This window comes from Ostrea edulis, chromosome 6 (assembly GCF_947568905.1).
Source record: "Ostrea edulis chromosome 6, xbOstEdul1.1, whole genome shotgun sequence".
Classification (NCBI taxonomy): domain Eukaryota; kingdom Metazoa; phylum Mollusca; class Bivalvia; order Ostreida; family Ostreidae; genus Ostrea; species Ostrea edulis.
This window is the reverse complement of record NC_079169.1, coordinates 64,312,046-64,326,320: the sequence shown is the minus strand read 5'-3', so window position 1 is coordinate 64,326,320 and position 14,275 is coordinate 64,312,046. Positions and strand designations below refer to the sequence as shown.

The 14,275-nt window shown below is 36.3% G+C and overlaps 1 pseudogene; it reads left to right on the top strand.

The window, feature by feature from the left end:
- Positions 1-985: 985 nt before the first annotated feature.
- Positions 986-3,707, top strand: LOC125648172 (putative nuclease HARBI1; annotated as a pseudogene).
- The last annotated feature ends 10,568 nt before the right edge of the window (positions 3,708-14,275 follow it).

Genomic DNA, 14,275 nt, shown 5'->3' with positions numbered 1-14,275 from the left:
ATACTATAGATAGTTTGAAGTTACCAATGTACAGCGGAATTCCACATTCAACAATCACATGTGCAAAACAACGAATTAGCATATTTTTATATGGCGGAATTGAAAAACTGAAATTCAAGTGACGTTGATTAACATGAAATATTATAAACACATAATCTCAATATATAATACAATATTTAGTACAATGCTAGCTTGTACAGTTAGTGTAATTTGAATAGGCCTTTGTTTCATACTATGACAATTGCTTAAAAAAGAATTCGAATATATGCATACACGTCGTACCTTCATTTCTTATTTGAAAGCAGTTTACGTGCACATATACAACATTTGAAATTCGATTATAAAGGGGTTTTAGCAGACTGTGTATTACCTTAGAACTGACTATAGAAGTACATGTAGCTTCTAGTTAATCGATATTTTGAACACGTCAACCGTTTTTGTTGTTGTTTTTTTGTTTGTTTTTTGTTGTTGCAAAAATATTACGTCACTTTGAAGTGAACAGTGACATCACATCTGACGTAACAATTGTACTAACTTGTAAGCTTATGATCAAATTTACTTCTATTTTTCTAAATTACTTCATAAAACGTACCGCGCCGGTGTTGTAGTGTAGACTTTTCCTTCGCATAAACTTCCCCCCGAATAAACGGACCCGGGATAGATTTTCCCCCATAGGGGGGAAAGCGCACCAGCATATGATTCCCCCTATGTACAAAGTCACTATAGAGTTTCTCCTTGGGCGGAAAAACCGGCCTAGTATTGAATTTTGCCCCTCCTATTCTATACTGGTACGGTTTTCCTAGGGGGGATTGGGCCTGGATTAATTCTTCCTAGGGGGAAATTCTATGCCAGGCCCATTTTTCTGGGGGGATGTCTATCCCGAGGCCGTTTTTCCGAGGGGAAAGTCTATGCAGGGGAAAAGCCTATACTTCAATCTCCGTTGTGCGTACATATGTAGTAATTTATTTTTTCCATGTTGTAGGTAATGCTTGCTCTTCGATTTTATGCTTCGGGGAGTTTTCTTGAGGTAATTGGGGACACGATGGGTGTAGACAAAGACACGGTAAGCAGAGCAGTCACCAATGTCACCGAAGCTCTCCGGTCTAAAAAAAGACCAGTTTCTGCGGGGGCCTACACAAGATGATATGATGAAGTCGAAGAGAGCCTTTTTTATGCGTGGAGGATTCCCAGGGGTAATTGGATGTGTCGATGGTACTCACATAAGGATACAAGCTCCAACTTTAGACGAACCAACTTAGTCAACAGAAAAGGGTGGCACTCAATCAATGTGCAAGCTATATGTGACCATGAAGGTAGATATACTTCATGCCACAAACCGTGAATTTCATATTTCCTTTTCAACCGGTTACGATTATACATCTTATATGTAATCATTACAATACGTACTCACATAAGGATACAAGCTCCAACTTTAGACGAACCAACTTACGTCAACAGAAAAGGGTGGCACTCAATCAATGTGCAAGCTATATGTGACCATGAAGGTAGATATACTTCATGCCACAAACCGTGAATTTCATATTTCCTTTTCAACCGGTTACGATTATACATCTTATATGTAATCATTACAATACGTGTTACTGTACCATATCCATCATCGTCGTATCAGGAAAAATCATCAGCATATTTCATGTAACAAAAATATATCATTGTATTTTAGGAAAATTCATTAACATTGACGCTCAATGGCCAGGAAGTACACATGATAGTCACATCTTCCGATGTCAGTTTGTCTCTCGAGAGCCACAATCGAAGCGTGAGATAGAATTCTATTGGGCGACAGTGGTTACGCATGCTCTCGGTATCTGTTAACACCATACCTGCACCCTGCAACACCCTCACAAGAAGCATTCAACTCGGCCCATTGTAAGACCCGTAGCACCATTGAAAGAGTTTTTGGTTGGTGGAAGAGGAGATTTCATGTTTTGCATGGTGAAATAAGAATGAAGCCGGATAAGGTTTGTAGAGTCATTGGAGCCTGTGCCATATTGCATAACATCGCACTTCTGTTAAAGGAGGACATGGAGGGCGATGACCAACAAGACGGAAATGGAGTAGGCCATATCAATTACAATGGACCCGAGGACGGAAGAGTTGTGAGGAATTTCATCACCACAACATATTTCTAATTTCAAGTTGAATATGTGCCATGGGGTTTAACAACAAGAATAACTCTTGGTGCAGGTTACGATTTCAGTTATTTTATTCCAACATATGGTGTCTCCATTTATATGTATGACGATGACCTATAATGAAAATGAAACATTCGCACATGCAATGTCTCTCACATACGATAATTTGAGCAATAAATTAATATCATATAGATTTAAAACGATTTAATTCTTATACCAGTAATATGTCGTCATTTCCCATAAAGGAATATGTAGCTGCATATATAGTATATCGGTACGAGATTCAACCTGATGTACTGTGTTACCAAAGTCAATCTTGTAAACTCTTAATTGATTAGTGTTAATCCTCTTTGTATAAGTTCCCATACATGCGTTCACAACTACCACTCCTTAAAAACTCGTTCTTCAATTTCTGATAAAATACTCATCCTACAAATATCTATCTCAGCAAACACTATTCACAAAGACATTACATGACACCACGTACAAAAGAGTTAAAAGACGAATACGATGACTATGTATAAATGGATTAGTAACAAGGTGAAAGAATGAATGAAATTGAATTCAACCGGCTGATGATTCTCTAACTTTTCCCTCTTGAACAATGTCACCTAAATTTCATTGATAGCCTGTAAGGCAAACATGGCACTTTCATTTTGGCTTACAGTCTGTTTTAAACATTCAATCTCCAGAGACAGCTTTACATTTATTAATCTCAAGTTTTCTTTTTCCATATCGTCTCTGTCCATTTCCTTTTTTAATTTCATAGTCTGGAGCTCGAAGTGTGTTTTCTGACAACGTAATACCTGTAATGTTTAATGAACGTAGTATATTTTCAAACTCAAGGTTTTGCACCATACTAGTAATTTTTTAAAATTTGATCTATTATTATCAATATTATTGTTTATTTATTTTTTCTTCCTTTTTACATACTTCTCTATATTATTATACGTATATGTGTCACCTCATATTGCATTTTCTGCAATTCCTCCATTGGTACTTTTTTCCTCCTCTTTGGTTCACTTTCTGAATTTTTGGAGACAGCAGGTTCACGGATTTCATGTATCTCGTCTGCTTGGGGTGCAGTCAGATTACTAAATCAAATGCAATATATTATTTAATTTAATACTTACAAAGAATTGTCTGGTTGGGAAGATTTATGTCAGTCTCGGTTGATAGTTAACAACATTTTGATTTTAGCCTGGACATACCATACTAAACTTTCATTATACTTTTAAGATATACCTTTCACAATTCGAAGTACATGCAGGTTCAGGTATGGAAGCTGATACTGAGTCCACAGGATCAGTTGTCTGCATCTCAGTAATAGTGAGTCAAGAAGGATTTTCCATCACGGCTGTACTTAATGAAACTTGAAAAATAAATTATATCTCAGCAATGTTATAGTCGACTTGGTATAATCTTTAAACATGCATTAAAAAAAAGAGAAGAAATTGCATTATACTATACTAATTATTTGCATTCACCTCAAAATCAGAAAATTCGTCTTGAAATGTCATTTACAATCATGTTCTTCAAGTCAAAATTTATGTTATGTATGTGCACATTACGCAATGCATATTGTTTTATCCGTGAATAAAGATTTATTCAATTCATTTAATTTATTTATTGATTCACTTTGCACGTTGGGATAAAATCACGTTGCACATAATGAGATTGATTGATTGAATATTGTTTAACGTCTCACTCGAGAATATTTCATTCATATGGAGACGTCACCACTGCCGGTGAAGGGCAGCAAAATTTAGGCCTATGCCCGGTACTTATATGACCATTGAGCAGGGAGGGATCTTTATCGTGCCACACCTGCTGTGACACGGGACCTCGGTTTTAGCGGTCTCATCCGAAGGACCGCCCCATTTAGTCGCCTCTTACGACAAGCAAGGGGTACTGAGGACCTATTCTAACCCGGATCCCCACGGGACCACATGATGAGAGATATATAAATAAACTAAATATTTCTAAAACATTTATATATTTTTCTTCTTAACAAGTACATTGTACGGTTGAAAAGCTACTTACTCGATGTATAACTTTCCACTAGACCTATTTTGCCAACTATAAACTGGCTGGACAGGAACGTAGTGTCGCCTTTTAAATTTGTTGGGGGGGGGGGGGGGGGGGGGGGCAATTGAAACAACAATTGTCTAAAATTTTAAAAAAAATTATCAAGCAACATAAAAGGAATGATAAACCCTAAAGATGGTCTTTGGTTCAAAATTCTAACTCTTTGGAGGGAGTGTTGGGTGTTCGTCCTTCACCAGTTGTTCAAGCTTGCAATCACTTATACTGTCAAGGGGGGGGGGGGGGGGGGTGTCAAGATATCTTTCTATGAAAATGACTGAATTTTATCATACGTTTAAAATTAACGGAAATTAAAGAAAATAAGCCTTGTCACCCCCCCCCCCCCCAATATTACAAAAATGTCTGATGCCGGAATGCAAGGTGGTCGATATAAATGATGTCACAATTTTGTAATATGTGTGGTGATGATGAGCTGTTTACTTTCACAGTGTCAATCTCTACTCAGAGTTATCGTTCCTTACACTCACTTACACCTCTGTTAACGTCTCAAAATAAGCAATGTTATTATATACTTTCAATTTCATCTCTTCTTTTTTCTTTAAAAGTTTGCGGGCATATATCACACGATATATGCCCGGAAACATTCCGGCCCGCAAACATTACGTCACAATCAAATTTCTACGCCGTTAATTTTCAATTTTTTTTTGGTGTTTTTCCATATTTTACTCAGTTAAACCGATAAAGTTATTGTTAAAAATAAAATTATTGTTGGTTTCTAAATGAAATTGAAGGTATATAATAAAAAGGTTATAGACTTTGTATGGGAAATATGACGACCTCGTTTTTTGTCGCGAACGAACCTCGCAAGCTCGGTCCGTCTACGCGCCAAAAAACTCGGTCGTCATATTTTCCCATACAAAGTCTATAACCTATAATTATTCCACATGTAAATCCACTTTTTTACGGCTAATAAAACTAAGAACTATTTCATAAAATATCGGGAAAATGTAGGACAAGCAACTATTTGTAGATTTTTTTTCCATTACTATATATTCTTCATGTACCTATGTATAGGCCTGCTACAATAGAACTACCCAATATCCACGTTTCAACCCAAATCAATGCTTCTTATGTTACAAAAAGACTTGACATCTCTTCAATATTTATTTATTTACGTATATTTTTGTAACTGTAGTCAAAACCATTACGTTATTTGAGCATACATGCCATTTTACAAAAATCTTTTAAAACCCCTGAGACGTTGACAGAGGTGTAAGTGAGAGCAAGGAACGACAACTCTGGGTAGAGATTGTCACAGTGTAGGCCTAGTCTGAAGCGAGTTAAAGACCTTCAAAGGTTGATCTCATCGAGAATTTATTCGGAAATGTAGCAGACAGAATGATTACTTCGTTTGTGAATGAAATAACTGGACTTTTCTAACAACAAACTAGATTATTACATAGCTCTCGAGTCTCAGTGCAGTGAAAGGGGTTTTATAGAGCCTTGCAGGTTTATAAAGGGGCTATGCATATGATACCAGTCTTACTATCGCAAGTACTCTTAGTTTGATATCGATATATATATATATATATATATATATATATATTCACATTTGATGTAAGAAAATTTAAAGTTTGTGTTATAAGCTCTCAAAATCCTAAATGTTTGAAATGGCGGGCACCTCCATGCTCTTTATATGACGTCATCATTTTGTGTGTGTTTTGTCAAACGACAACGTAAATTTAGAACATAGACTGTCAACATTCTTATGAAATGAACTTGTAAATAATATTAAAAAGCAATTTCAGTGCTTCAGATATAAGAATTATTTTAAAATAATTCAGAGTTTAATTGCATAAAGTCATACATAGGCCACGAATGCGTATATTACGGTATATATGTACCTGTAGGGGGTGGCATTGACGACTCGAAGCCACCGACAATGCCACTGAAGTTCGGCCTGTCTTTCATCATTCCGATGATTTTCTCCTCAGCGGCAGTCGGTGGCTTAGGCGGGGGGCCTCCACCTGTCATCTTCAACGACTTCTTCGCTTCGCTGAAGCTCTTCTTTGCCCCCTGCTGCAAATTCCCCCACTTAAACTTGACCTGACAGCTCCTGCCATTTTGCGTTTTTCTTAGTGTTAGTTATTAGATTCGAATGCTTGGCCTTTAAAAAATGTTCATTTTTTTCAACAAAATCCGTCAGCGCGCTTATCTTTGCTAGGCTCCAATTACAACTTCTGCTCTTTTTAATAGTGGCCATCTTTTTTTTTTCAGTAGGGAAGGTAAATGCACGTGCAGACGGATTTAACGAAAGTTTAACAGAGTTTCCTCTGTTAAATAATAGTTAGTTAATTAATAGTTAATAACTTTTCGTGCAACTCAATTTTTTAACTATCTATTAGCTAACTAACAGTTTAAAATTTAACTATTAGTTACGGACTTAATTCGAAGTTAATTTAACTAACGTTCGTGCAACTGGATCCAGAATAATACGGTTGAAACAATTCATAATAGAAGAGAATATACATGTGTAGTTTGGAATCATACATACATGAGAATTTCTAAATACATTTTTGAATACTAGTAACATATTTTTAAATATAATTTTATGTTGGCCCAGCATTGGTACAACGTTGAATAACTACAATGGGCCAACAGTATAACGAGTAACTGCATTGGGCCAACAGTAGAATAATTATTGTACAGCAATGGACCAACGTAACGCCAACATGTTGGTGCAACGTTGCGTCGATGAGCAAAATTGCATTGGCCCAATATAATTTTCCAACATTGGACCAACGTAACGAACAACAGTGGCCCAACATTGGACCAATGTAAGCTTGCTATCTGGGCTTAACATAGCTGCGTAGTTCGACAACAAATGTACTTTGCCGTTCTCACAATCCTCAACATTGTAAACCTTGCCGTTGCTGTCGTCCATGTTAATCTTTATCACCCGTGCCTTCCTCCAATATATCCCCAAAAAGTTGGTGCCAGCACTGCAGCAGAAAGAAGCTTCATTGGTGCAAACTGACGTTACATTTCTTCGGTACTATTTAGAAAGACGTTAAGAATGACGTCACAATGACGTAACGTCACAAACGTTACTGAACCCCGCACCCCAAACTTCCACCAGAGTTCGTTTGCTCACAAACTCCCCGTCGAGGCCTCATTACGTCACATACGAATAAACGTATTTATGAAACGAATTTGTGAGCAAACGAACTCTGGTGGAAGTTTGCCCCGCACCATCGGACTTTGGCGTGACCATCGCACTTTAGAGTCTTACATATATAAAGTTGCTTGACATACATGTAAATATGTGGGACATTTACGAGTTCTGGGGCTAAAATATGATTTTTGTTTCTTGAAAAAATTGCCGAAAATGGTAAACATTTTCAAATTCTATTTTGATAATATGAACCTTTGAAAACACTTATTTTCTGAAAGTATGTAACCCTTTAATTGTAAATGATATTGTTTAACATTAATGCATGGAGACCTTTTCGAGTTTGGGGGCAAAACATGAACTTTGTCACCATTTTTATTTTAGATATGAGAAAAACATCTATTTGACAAGTACACTGTACTTTCGGTTAGACGGCGCAGTAATTTCAAGAGTGAGGTGCTTATGTATTACCCATTTGTCATTCGTAGATGAGGCACATAATTATGTCCTGAGATTACGCTTTGACGAACCTTTTTGCCCTGGAAGATAGAGATAATGGGTTGTCTGATACGACTCGATAGAGATATGTAGCGGTGTATGGTTTGGTATTGTATAGGGAATTTTTAATACTTGTGCCTGAACCTTTTGTATATTCCAAAATTATTTTCAAAAACAACAATGACAGCTCAAATATTTTAGAATGATCAATGTTATTTAATTAATCAAGTTTCCTGATAAAATCGCATGCGTGGTTCATATCCAGAGGCTTTGTGTAAATGGAACATCAAAAACAATGAAGAAACAGTCCATTGTATCTTTGAAGTTCTCTGTGTCTTCTACTGGTTTCATAGGAATAATATACACAGTATTCCAAACGAGATTACACAAGTGTTTGAAGTATCGAAAAACAAAAGAAATATGAAAATACTTCAGGATGTACTAATTAATCAACTGTCAATGTTTAACATAGCATTACCCGGTATCCCATTGACTGTTCTATACATCATAGGTAGAGAGTGAGCGTACTTCTCTAGAGGACAAAAATCAATGTATTATTTAGAATCTGCCTCAAATTCCAATTAAAATTAGCAGTAACAGAATGAATTCATTTGCGACAAGCCACATATTCATTTGCAGTTAACGCTAAGATCGGAATAGAGATGTCTGTCCCGGACAATATTGTTTGGTTGATGGTGATTTGCGTTTACTCGAATTACGAAGTATGTGGACAAAATTATTCAAGGAGAGGTAAGATTTTCATTATCAATTATTTTAATTTGATATCATTACGGAACAAGAGTACCGCCAACGGTAATATAGGGTGTTTTTCTTACACCATGATTTGTAGAACTTGGCTTCAAGTAGTATCAGCAATCATCAGGGTGTGACATACATGTACATTCTTTGCATCGTAAAAACAAGACAAATCATGTACTCTCAATGAAATTTTTTTCACTTGGCATAAGATGAATGTGTGCCAAGTTTGATGGTCCTTGTCCCAACGAATCGGTCTGCATCCTGCTACAACGACCTTGACCTTTGGAAACAATAGGCGTCTTCCACTTAGCATAATGTGTATGTGTTTAAAGTTTGACGGTCTTAGGCCCAACAGTTCGGTTTGTATACTGCATAAAAATGATAATGTGACCTTGACCTTGAAAAATTATAGGCACTTTCCTCTCATAGTGATCAAATGTACCAGCTTGTAAAATCTTGTAGCTTATGGTTCGGTTTGTATCCTGCCTACGAACTTGACCTTTGACTTCTAACCTTGAAAAACATTAGGCATCTTCCTCTCATCATGGTGATCAAATGTACCAAGTTAAAATATCATGGAGCTTACGGTTCGGTTTGTATCATGCCTACAAGGTTTTCCTACTAAGTAATACTACGACAATGACTTTTGACTTCTGACCTTGAAAAACTGTAGGCATCTTTCTCTCGTGGTAATCAAATATACTAAGTTGTAATACCCTGGAGCTTACGGTTCGGTTTGTATCCTGACCACAGGGGTTTTCTGCTAGGTTTTCCTACTAAGTGATACTACGACCTTGACATTTGATCTTGGAAAAAAATAGGCACCTTCCTCTCGTCATGGTGATCAAATGTACCAAGTTGTAAAATCCTTGAGCTTACGGTTCGGTCTGTATCCTGCCCACAAGGTCCGGACGAAGTCATAGCATAATTCTTCGACAGGCGTATAAAAATGAATTATACATACAGCTTTTTTTTTTTAAAGACGTATGAAACCCGGACAGGTTAATTTTTGAGAAAGTGAGAAACAAATAACTCATTTCGTATCTCGGATTAATTGTCTCGTCATAACTAGTTACATGTATATCTTGGCACACTGATTTTGACTGCGGATTATAACTCCGTTTACCTGATCAGGATATAGGGCTCACGGCGGGTGTGACCGGTCAACAGGGAATACTTACTCCTCCTAGGCACCTGATCCCACCTCTGGTGTGTCGAGGGGTCCGTGTTTGCCCAACTATCTATTTCGTATTGCTTATAGGAGTTATGAGATTGATCACTGTTCGTTATCTTCGCCTTGCATATGCATGCATTTTGTTATAACGGTTAGTATTTTGTTATAACAAGTTATACCTCAGTATTACGAGTTATAGTTTTCTTGTTGTACCAGTAAGTACCTCGGGTTATTTCGTACATGTAATAACGAGTTAGTATCTTGTTTATTACGGGTAAAAATTTCGTTAAAACGAGGTAGTATCTCATTAATAAAGTTGCTGTATTTCATAATAATTAAATGATTATCTCGAGATAATCACTTCGTTATGCGACGAAACACATATACATGTTACTATCATTATCACCTTGTTCAAACAAGTTGGAGATTTCCTTAAAACGATATACATGTACTTCCAAAATTTCTGAGGCATGAGTTTACATAAATAAAACTGCTAACGTAAAAAACAAATCAAATTGAAATGGTATTGCATATCATCCATATACTGTGAATCTGATGATTTTGAAAATTTCAGAAAATGTTATAAAAATAATATGAGTAAAATTAAAGACACCTAATGTATATTTGTTACGATAGAGTAGTATTTCATTACTACATCTATGTCAAGTGACGATGCCTTTGGGGGGTGGGGGGTGGGAAATGCATTGATTCAATCTTTGATCGCTAATAATAAAAAAAATTAATGGACTTGGTTTAATTCCTGCTGTTTTCCAGGAATGAAATACATTGATTTTATTTTAGCAGACCTGTAAACTCCATTTTAATTTCATCGATCCCAAAGACATCTACAATTAAGGATGACGGGCCTATAATTCGTTTCTACAATAGAGATTTTATTCAAATTTTGATGTAAGGTAAGGCATGTATTATGATGAGACAAAATCAATGAATAAAACATATTACGGTCATCGTCTTTGATTATAAAACGTAGGCTATAAAAATCTATAATTACAATGGAAATAACGGAAAATTTTCCCGGTACAATATAAAAGCTAGACTTTAAGAAAATCTACAATCATAGAGTTTTAATCCAAATCAAAGTATGGTTTTAAAGCTTACTAATCATCAGGAAAAAATATGGGTCATCGGCAAAAACATTTAGGGGAGCATGTTAAAGGACAAGTTTTGGCCAGTTTTCAAGGAAAATGAAGAAATTGATAAGTTTTCTACCTGCACTTTCATGTTTTCCTTTATCACCGTGGCCAAACGTCATTTGGATATAACCATTCCTACACAGGATTCAATTGTGTTTTAAGGCAGAGTACAACCAACCCTTATGGCAATTTACTATTTAGAGTGTAGATGTCCGTGAATAGGGGTTAGAAAGTGACCCATAGTTTTCTTTATACAGATAATTCTTAAGAATTATATAGCCTATCGGATGACGCAATGCATTCTGGTTCGAATGATATATATAGCATTCAGTCAGATCCCCTACCACTTGCTCAAACACTTCAACACAGTTAGAAAATTTCGTGTAAATTGGTCTCTGTCGTTCATTTTCTTCACATTTTTAGAAAACAGAAAAAACCCACCTAAAATTCAAATTACATCAGTGAAAAGACAACATCATTACAAATGTAGACCATAAATGTCAGGAAGAAAACTGCAATTAAGACGTTTATTAATGATAATTAAAATATAACGCTCTATACAATCATTCTATGAAAATATAACGTAGGATACAACTATTCCTAATATATTGACAATTTGCAACGATGCATGCTTTTTAAAACGCCTTGTGATGCCATCTTGCGTTTTCGTTACGTTTTTAAAATTTGAATATTGAACTTCATTGTTTATTACAAGATATAACGTAAATCATAACGTTCCAAAGGGAACTTGGGCCACCTCATAACCCCTCCTCACGGATATCTACACTCTCCATAGTAAATTGCTGTATACGGGTTGGTTGTACTCTGCCTTAAAAGCACGATTTTATCCTGCGTAGAAATGGTTGTATCCAAATGACTCATTTGCCACGGTGTTTGTACTAAATAATCATATGGATTAGGAAAAAGCTTATCAATCACATATATGCGAGGGCTGTTCGATATGTAATGTGTATTGTACCACAGCACGATAACGCCTTGCACGATTTCGTGGATGATGATACTCTTGAATAGCTATATTCAATACCTTTCCAACGGAATAAACACGAGCCTTCAGCTTCACATAGTTTTAAACTTATAGTCATTTCAATAGAATAGGTCGTTGACCATTGTTCAAAACATGGTTGGGAAACGGGTTGAGAATATTGAAGAAATTAGAGCTTGCACAAAAGTTCGCACAAAACTCATTCATTCGAGAGGTTTATGGGTCTGATAAGGTATCTTATGAGAGTTCGTAGGTGGAGGAAGAAATTTCTGACTGGCTCTGAGTCCGTCAAAGATGATGCAAAATCTGGCCGACCTGTGACTGTAAGAGGCAAGTTAAATGTCTCAAAAGTCAGGGAAATAATTGAAAGTGAAGGCAGATGCACGATTCGTGATATTGCCAAAGCTATTTGTATATCGCTATCGCGGGTGCATTTCATTTTGAAGCGTATTTTGAAAGTACGAAAGATTTCTGCCAGATGGATACCGCATATATTGACAGATGACCAAAAACGGGTTACGAGTACAAACCGCTATGCAATTGCTTAAAATGTTTCCCAAATTCAATCAAAGACAATTTGCAAACATTGTTACTGGTGACGAAACATGGGTTCACTATTTCGAACCAGTAAGAAAAGTTGGAAACAAAATATGGCTAACTAAACACGGTAGAAGGCATGTAGTTGCCAACAGAACCACAAGCACAAAGGAGGTTCTTTAATTGCATATTCTTCTCATGTGATGGTATAGCCGTACAAATTCCGGTGTCGAGGGGCAAAAGTGTTACAGGTCAGTTTTACGGAGATGTTGTACTAAAAAAGCTCAAGAAATATTATCATAAACAACACCCTGTGTCAGGATTTAGGCATGTTCGTCAACTTCATGATAATGCTCCATCATATACATCTGAGCTTGTGAAGCAATTTTTTAAGTCGCAGAAGGTTACCGTCTTGCCATACCCACCATACTCTCCAGATCTAGCCCCTTTCGACTTTTTCCTTTTTCCAAAAACTTAAAAAGTTCTTATCTGGTCGTCATTACAAGTCCCGACAAGCCCTTGGCTCAGACATCAGTCAGTGCCTTAGAGGTCTACCTAAATCAGCGTACCGTGACGCATTTCAGAAATGGATTCAGAGATTGAAAATATGTATTTCAAACCGCGGAAAATACTTTGAAGGGATGTAATGTTTATTTCACTATTTGAGTTGAATGCTTTAGAAATATCGTACGTACAATATACGTTACATATCGAACAGCCCTCGTAAAACACTAAGTCCTTGTATAATATTCCAGGGGTGGTGTCAAAATATGTAATGTACATATGCATGAACTGTCACATATTCACTAATCCCGATATAGAGTTCAGTATGCAGCTACAGACAACAGATTTGTATGTAATGTATACATTTTTTTTTTTCATTTTCATCCTCTTTAACCTTTTTAAATAAATTCAAAATTCAAATGTCTGAATAAATTTGTATTGATAAGAGACCAAATACATGTACTTCAAATGTCATCGTACATGTATTTTTGAACGTATTTCATTAAATCCAAATGTATTATAAGGATCGGAAATAAGTACTGACAACTTATTAAATATAACAAATGATTGACTAATCTCGTTTGAGATTCGGCTCGGCTGAATATTTGAACTGACGACTTCACCGAATCGCCGAGCAGTCCCTCATAATTCATGTCTGGAAATTTACTTTCAGCTTCAGCCGGTTCTAGCATTTAATGTGCACTTTGGTAACATTGCTGTTCGCTTCATAAAAGTGATTTAACTGTAAAACTAACTCTCTATCGCTATCAATTTTGCATTGCTTCCCGTTAAGGTATAAGAATCCAAAAATGAAAACAATCACCAAATTTCCCGTTCAAATGAAGACTTCCATAGTACAATATTGTATCTTCTGAAATTGAAGAGTTTCTATGGTCTGTTTAATCTAGTTACTGATACAGTGTATCTCCACAAACCTATACTTGTACAAAACTAGTTTTAAAAAAAAAACTATAGAAACTCTTCAATTTAGGGAGATAAAATATTGCGCCCTGGAAGTCTTCATTTAAAGAGAAAATTTAGTGATAGTTTATTTTATGGCATTTGCATACTTAGGCGGTAAGTCATGCAGCATTATTAGTGATACAGAGTTGGTTTGATAGTCAACTAACTTATTTGAAGCGAACAGTAGTGTCGCCTAAGTGCACATTAATCGCTAGAACTGGCCAAAGCTGAAAGTAAATTTCCAGATATGAATTATGAAGGACTGCTCCGAGATTCGGTAAAGGCGTCAGTCCAAATATTCAGCCGAGCCGA